Source organism: Caenorhabditis elegans, chromosome IV (assembly GCF_000002985.6).
Source record: "Caenorhabditis elegans chromosome IV".
In the NCBI taxonomy this organism is placed as follows: Eukaryota; Metazoa; Nematoda; class Chromadorea; order Rhabditida; family Rhabditidae; genus Caenorhabditis; species Caenorhabditis elegans.
Window position 1 is genome coordinate 6,679,699 of NC_003282.8, and position 8,389 is coordinate 6,688,087.

The window sequence follows — 8,389 nt, forward strand, 5'->3', positions numbered from 1 at the left end:
TTTTGAAGATATATTTTATGCTTCTTGGATAAACCGACTTTCAACATGAATACTACTGTACTCTTGGAAGTTCTCAATACGATAACATTTGAAGAGGCAGGAAATGAACGGTGTTCATTTCAATCAACTGAGTAGTCTCTAGATTGTTCTGCTGAATCTTGTCTTATTGTGGAATAATATTTAGCGAGTGGACGATTTCTTGATATTATGAATATCATTGTTCATTCAATGTAGTGTAGGTATTTGTATTTGATGATAACCGTCGATTTTTTCTTCGAGAAAAAATATTTTATGTTTGGTTTAGGAAGCTGTTGAAAATCAGCTTCTACTGATCATATTTCTCCGTCTTTAACTGTATTCGGAATTTGCGTGGAGTTTTCTTTTACGATTTCTTTTTTTAGATTAATCGTAATGAAATAACTAAATAGAGGTGATTTCAATCATATCTGTGATTTCAGCCTTTCCCACAGTTCCTCCCAACGTATTTTATTTGAAATTTTTGAATTGAAGAAAGTCTTTACTTTTTGATTCAAGTTTGCAATATTTGTAATTTTTCTTCTGATATTGCTTTTTCAGATGGTTTAGTGTGTTGCTTCAGTAGTTATTTTGGCAGCTTTTTTTCTGGATTGTAAATCAATTTCCCTTTTTGTTTCATTTGCAATTGGAATGATATTGTTTCAAATCCAATGGGCACATTCGACTTTTGATCTTCATATTCTTAACTGATTTCCTGCTGATTTCCTCTTGTTTTCTGTAATTGGATTGGTATTTTTTCCAAATCCAGAGGGTAAAATCAGCTTCTGTTTTTTCAGATTCAAACATTTAACTGAAATGCTGCTTGAGATTTTATTTTAACTGAAGTCTTATTTGTCGGTTTACTAGATATTTTGATCTTATATATCTAGGTTTTCTTTTCTTCCATGTGGACTCATTCGTCTCAAAATCGAGCTCCCTCGATTTATCGATGCTGACTGCGTGTACTCCACAATCAGTTTCGCTTTGTACCACTTAACTGTTAGAATTCATGGAGTCATATTGGGTTCTTTGACACGACTGTGAGAGATGCCTTTCAATATCTGTATATAGGCTTGCTTTGAGTTTCTCCATAACTCCTCTCGTCGCGTTTGTTATGTGTTATTTTATGCAACATATGGAGGTAGCAACTTCTATACTTTAACTGAAGGTATCACTTTATTTCATGTTGTTATTATATGTTGGTGCATGACCTTCGCTTTTAACATGCTCAAATGGAATTACACAAAGAGGGTAGTGACCAGCTACTCCTGATTGTCCTCTGCATTGACTTCAGGTCTTGTCAAACAAGTTATGGGGTTATGCTTTCCCAACTACTCGTTGGCTTCAAGGGGGGAGTTTTTTCTGATTCGGCATGAAGATGGGGATACCGGCCTCGCCCGATTTAAGTTTCGGAACTGCATCAATTTACCCGCGAGTTGTAACCGGGTTTACACCCATAATTCCTTTATCACATGTGTCAAGGAGAAGCCCAAAGTTTCCAGACATTGTCTGCTTCTTCCATGCTCTTAACAGTTACTATTTTCCAAAGATAGGATAGCTTTTCTTGAAGAGTTGGTACTGTTCTTTCTGACAACATTGCGTTGTAAACATTGCTGATTTTCTTTCCTCGGTTTATTTTCAGTAATGATGCTTCTTATTTTTAAGCTCTTTCTCCCATATTTCTCTGCAGAAGTCTTTGGATTCGATGTCAAATTTTCCATTTTTGGAAATGATATCTCTCAAATCTTGAATATTAGTATTGTTCAGCTATTGATCCATAATACTGTGCAAATTCGGCTCAAATGAGCGATAACCATTCGCATTGATTTCAAATTTTCAATGTCTTCTTCCGAATTCTGCACAATTTATCATTACTGACATCTTATTTCTTGCATCATAGCAATGTTTCAACTCTTTTGTTTCTGTTGAACTGTATTTGAGATATATCAAATTTTTTGGTTCACTTTTCAACAGAACTTCATCAACAAGAATAAGAGGATTCATATTAGTATTTCCTTGGTCTTCTCGTTAAACTTCCTTTTCAATTTCTGAAGTTCACATATTTCTGAATACTTTCCAACTATTAATCATGCTTCATTAAATTGTGCACTTATTTAAATCGCATTAATAATAGAGTTGACTTTCAGATAATTGTTCTCTGATGTTTCTTGGCGTTTTTCTGCCACTCAACAGTCAATAATTTATCAGAAATGGAATGTATAATGTCTGAAGTCAGCGAGTTTCTTCGGTACTTATCCCGAATCCCGGAAAAATTCATATTACGATCAATTCTTGATCTCAAATTTCAGTATTAACTCGAAGTGTTCCAAGTTTTCCTTAGTATTTCACCCACGCGTGACAAAGGCGTGATCTATCTATACTCAACTCTGAAATTTCTCAAAATTCGTAGTCGTGGTTCACGGACGCAATACGCTTATGCTCCAAATACACAAGGGATCACGTTAGATGTCACCTTTAACTTCTTTTTGGAGTCAAAACTAACGGACATACCTCCCTTCGGAAACCACGGACATAAAAGGTCCTGACTAAACGTTATTGAAACGCCTTTCCCTTTTGAAAATTTCAGCGATTTTTGGGCTGCTACCCGTTTTACACGTGAGATCTTGCTCTTCTTTTCCACATTTGAAACTTAAAGTTTTTTATTCTGAACGCGTGATATTAAAAATGTTAGCTCCACAATTGATTGATTTGTCAATTAATTTATTTTTTGTGGTTGTGTAGCTAACTTCGCGTGTATGGCCTTTTTTAATAAAATAAATTAGCTTGATGATATTTTGCTCTTTGTTTTATTTATGTCTTGAAATAATAAGTTATATTTTACCTTTTCTCTTTTTTCACTTTCTTTTTCAAAATTGTCTCTCGATATCAGAGTGTATTCATATTGTTATTGAATAGTTCTAGTCAATCGTTGAGTTTCAGCTTACATATAGATTTAATCAGAAATATATTGAACTTTTGAAACATGTCTCAACTTTTATTTTTTTTGGAACACGATGTCTCGTTTTTCAAGCTATGAATAACTTTCAAGTTTTTTGAAATAAGTGGAACTATTTTTTAATGAGTAATGAGAGTTAATGATATGTACAAACGCATGGCATTCATATACATATAGATTTAATCAGAAATATATTGAACTTTTGAAACATGTCTCAACTTTTATTTTTTTTAGAACACGATGTCTCGTTTTTCAAGCTATGAATAACTTTCAAGTTTTTTGAAATAAGTGGAACTATTTTTTAATGAGTGTGTATATGTACTGACGCATAGCATTCATATACATATAGATTTAATCAGAAATATATTGAACTTTTGAAACATGTCTCAACTTTTATTTTTTTTTAGAACACGATGGCTCGTTTTTCAAGCTATGAATAACATTCAAATTTTTTGAAATAAGTGGAACTATTTTTTAATAAGTGTGTATATGTACTGACGCATAGCATTCATATACATATAGATTTAATCAGAAATATATTGAACTTTTGAAACATGTCTCAACTTTTATTTTTTTTAGAACACGATGTCTCGTTTTTCAAGCTATGAATAACTTTCAAGTTTTTTGAAATAACTGGAACTATTTTTTAATGAGTGTGTATATGTACAAACGCATGGCATTCATAAACATATAGATTTAATCAGAAATATATTGAACTTTTGAAACATGTCTCAATTTTTATTTTTTTTAGAACACGATGTCTCGTTTTTCAAGCTATGAACAACTTTCAAGTTTTTCGAAATAACTGGAACTATTTTTTAATGAGTGTGTATATGTACAAACGCATGGCATTCATATACATATAGATTTAATCAGAAATATATTGAACTTTTGAAACATGTCTCAACTTTTATTTTTTTTAGAACACGATGGCTCGTTTTTCAAGCTATGAATAACTTTCAAGTTTTTTGAAATAACTGGAACTATTTTTTAAAACTGGTGTGTATATGTACAAACGCATGGCATTCATATACATATAGATTTAATCAGAAATATATTGAACTTTTGAAACATGTCTCAACTTTTATTTTTTTTAGAACACGATGTCTCGTTTTTCAAGCTATGAATAACTTTCAAGTTTTTTGAAATAAGTGGAACTATTTTTTAATAAGTGTGTATATGTACTGACGCATAGCATTCATATACATATAGATTTAATCAGAAATATATTGAACTTTTGAAACATGTCTCAACTTTTATTTTTTTTAAAACACGATGTCTCGTTTTTCAAGCTATGAATAACTTTCAAGTTTTTTGAAATAACTGGAACTATTTTTTAAAACTGGTGTGTATATGTACAAACGCATGGCATTCATATACATATAGATTTAATCAGAAATATATTGAACTTTTGAAACATGTCTCAACTTTTATTTTTTTTAAAACACGATGTCTCGTTTTTCAAGCTATGAATAACTTTCAAGTTTTTTGAAATAAGTGGAATTATTTTTTAATGAGTGTGTATATGTACTGACGCATAGCATTCATATACATATAGATTTAATCAGAAATATATTGAACTTTTGAAACATGTCTCAACTGTTATTTTTTTTAGAACACGATGTCTCGTTTTTCAAGCTATGAATAACTTTCAAGTTTTTTGAAATAAGTGGAACTATTTTTTAATGAGTGTGTATATGTACTGACGCATAGCATTCATATACATATAGATTTAATCAGAAATATATTGAACTTTTGAAACATGTCTCAACTTTTATTTTTTTTTAGAACACGATGGCTCGTTTTTCAAGCTATGAATAACATTCAAATTTTTTGAAATAAGTGGAACTATTTTTTAATAAGTGTGTATATGTACTGACGCATGGCATTCATATACATATAGATTTAATCAGAAATATATTGAACTTTTGAAACATGTCTCAACTTTTATTTTTTTTAGAACACGATGTCTCGTTTTTCAAGCTATGAATAACTTTCAAGTTTTTTGAAATAACTGGAACTATTTTTTAATGAGTGTGTATATGTACTGACGCATAGCATTCATATACATATAGATTTAATCAGAAATATATTGAACTTTTGAAACATGTCTCAACTTTTATTTTTTTTAGAACACGATGTCTCGTTTTTCAAGCTATGAATAACTTTCAAGTTTTTTGAAATAAGTGGAACTATTTTTTAATGAGTGTGTATATGTACTGACGCATAGCATTCATATACATATAGATTTAATCAGAAATATATTGAACTTTTGAAACATGTCTCAACTTTTATTTTTTTTAGAACACGATGTCTCGTTTTTCAAGCTATGAATAACTTTCAAGTTTTTTGAAATAAGTGGAACTATTTTTTAATAAGTGTGTATATGTACTGACGCATAGCATTCATATACATATAGATTTAATCAGAAATATATTGAACTTTTGAAACATGTCTCAACTTTTATTTTTTTTAAAACACGATGTCTCGTTTTTCAAGCTATGAATAACTTTCAAGTTTTTTGAAATAACTGGAACTATTTTTTAATGAGTGTGTATATGTACAAACGCATGGCATTCATATACATATAGATTTAATCAGAAATATATTGAACTTTTGAAACATGTCTCAACTTTTATTTTTTTTAGAACACGATGTCTCGTTTTTCAAGCTATGAATAACTTTCAAGTTTTTTGAAATAAGTGGAACTATTTTTTAATGAGTGTGTATATGTACAAACGCATGGCATTCATATACATATAGATTTAATCAGAAATATATTGAACTTTTGAAACATGTCCCAACTTTTACTTTTTTTAGATTACGATGGCCCGTTTTTCAAGCTATGAATAACTTTCAAGTTCTTTGAAATAACTGGAACTATTTTTTAATGAGTAATGAGAGTTAATGATATGTACAAACGCATGGCATTCATATACATATAGATTTAATCAGAAATATATTGAACTTTTGAAACATGTCTCAACTTTTATTTTTTTTTAGAACACGATGGCTCGTTTTTCAAGCTATGAATAACATTCAAATTTTTTGAAATAAGTGGAACTATTTTTTAATGAGTAATGAGAGTTAATGATATGTACAAACGCATGGCATTCATATACATATAGATTTAATCAGAAATATATTGAACTTTTGAAACATGTCTCAACTTTTACTTTTTTTAGATTACGATGGCCCGTTTTTCAAGCTATGAATAACTTTCAAGTTTTTTGAAATAACTGGAAATATTTTTTAATAAGTGTGTATATGTACAGACGCATTGCATTCATATACATATAGATTTAATCAGAAATATATTGAACTTTTGAAACATGTCCCAACTTTTATTTTTTTTAGAACACGATGGCCCGTTTTTCAAGATATGAATAACTTTCAAATTTTTTGAAATAACTGGAACTATTTTTTAATAAGTGTGTATTTGTACAGACGCATAGCATTCATATACATTTAGATTTAATCAGAAATATATTGAACTTTTGAAACATGTCTCAACTTTTACTTTTTTTAGATTACGATGGCCCGTTTTTCAAGATATGAATAACTTTCAAGTTTTTTGAAATAACAGGAACTATTTTTTAAAACTGTTGTGTATATGTACAAACGCATGGCATTCATATACATATAGATTTAATCAGAAATATATTGAACTTTTGAAACATGTCTCAACTTTTATTTTTTTTAGAACACGATGTCTCGTTTTTCAAGCTATGAATAACTTTCAAGTTCTTTGAAATAACTGGAACTATTTTTTAATGAGTGTGTATATGTACAGACGCATAGCATTCATATACATTTAGATTTAATCAGAAATATATTGAACTTTTGAAACATGTCCCAAGTTTTATTTTTTTTAGAACACGATGGCTCGTTTTTCAAGCTATGAATAACTTTCAAGTTTTTTGAAATAACTGGAACTATTTTTTAATGAGTGTGTATATGTACTGACGCATAGCATTCATATACATATAGATTTAATCAGAAATATATTGAACTTTTGAAACATGTCTCAAATTTTATTTTTTTTAGAACACGATGTCTCGTTTTTCAAGCTATGAATAACTTTCAAGTTTTTTGAAATAACTGGAACTATTTTTTAATGAGTAATGAGAGTTAATGATATGTACAAACGCATGGCATTCATATACCTATAGATTTAATCAGAAATATATTGAACTTTTGAAACATGTCTCAACTTTTATTTTTTTTTAGATTACGATGGCTCGTTTTTCAAGCTATGAATAACTTTCAAGTTTTTTGAAATAACAGGAACTATTTTTTAAAACTGGTGTGTATATGTACAAACGCATGGCATTCATATACATATAGATTTAATCAGAAATATATTGAACTTTTGAAACATGTCTCAACTTTTATTTTTTTTAGAACACGATGTCTCGTTTTTCAAGCTATGAATAACTTTCAAGTTTTTTGAAATAACTGGAACTATTTTTTAATGAGTAATGAGAGTTAATGATATGTATAAACGCATTGCATTCATATACATATAGATTTAATCAGAAATATATAGAACTTTTGAAACATGTCCCAACTTTTATTTTTTTTAGATTACGATGGCTCGTTTTTCAAGCTATGAATAACTTTCAAGTTTTTTGAAATAACTGGAACTATCTTTTAATGAGTAATGAGAGTTAATGATATGTACAAACGCATGGCATTCATATACATATAGATTTAATCAGAAATATATTGAACTTTTGAAACATGTCTCAACTTTTATTTTTTTTAGAACACGATGTCTCGTTTTTCAAGCTATGAATAACTTTCAAGTTTTTTGAAATAACTGGAACTATTTTTTAATAAGTGTGTATATGTACTGACGCATAGCATTCATATACATATAGATTTAATCAGAAATATATTGAACTTTTCAAATATGTCCCAACTTTTATTTTTTTTAGAACACGATGGCCCGTTTTTCAAGATATGAATAACTTTCAAATTTTTTGAAATAACTGGAACTATTTTTTAATAAGTGTGTATATGTACTGACGCATGGCATTCCTATGCATATAGATTTAATCAGAAATATATTGAACTTTTCAAACATGTCTCAACTTTTACATTTTTTAGATTACGATGGCCCGTTTTTCAAGCTATGAATAACTTTCAAGTTCTTTGAAATAACTGGAACTATTTTTTAATAAGTGTGTATATGTACTGACGCATGGCATTCCTATACATATAGATTTAATCAGAAATATATTGAACTTTTGAAACATGTCTCAACTTTTATTTTTTTTAGATTACGATGGCCCGTTTTTTCAAGCTATGAATAACTTTCAAGTTTTTTGAAATAACAGGAACTATTTTTTAAAACTGGTGTGTATATGTACAGACGCATGGCATTCATATACATTTAGATTTAATCAGAAATAT

At 29.1% G+C, this 8,389-nt stretch overlaps 1 non-coding gene across 1 annotated transcript; it reads right to left on the reverse strand.

Annotated features, from left to right (window-relative positions):
* Positions 1 to 2,933: 2,933 nt before the first annotated feature.
* On the reverse strand, positions 2,934 to 2,954 carry 21ur-9017. Its single transcript, NR_055931.1, has one exon.
* Between the last annotated feature and the right edge of the window lie 5,435 nt (positions 2,955 to 8,389).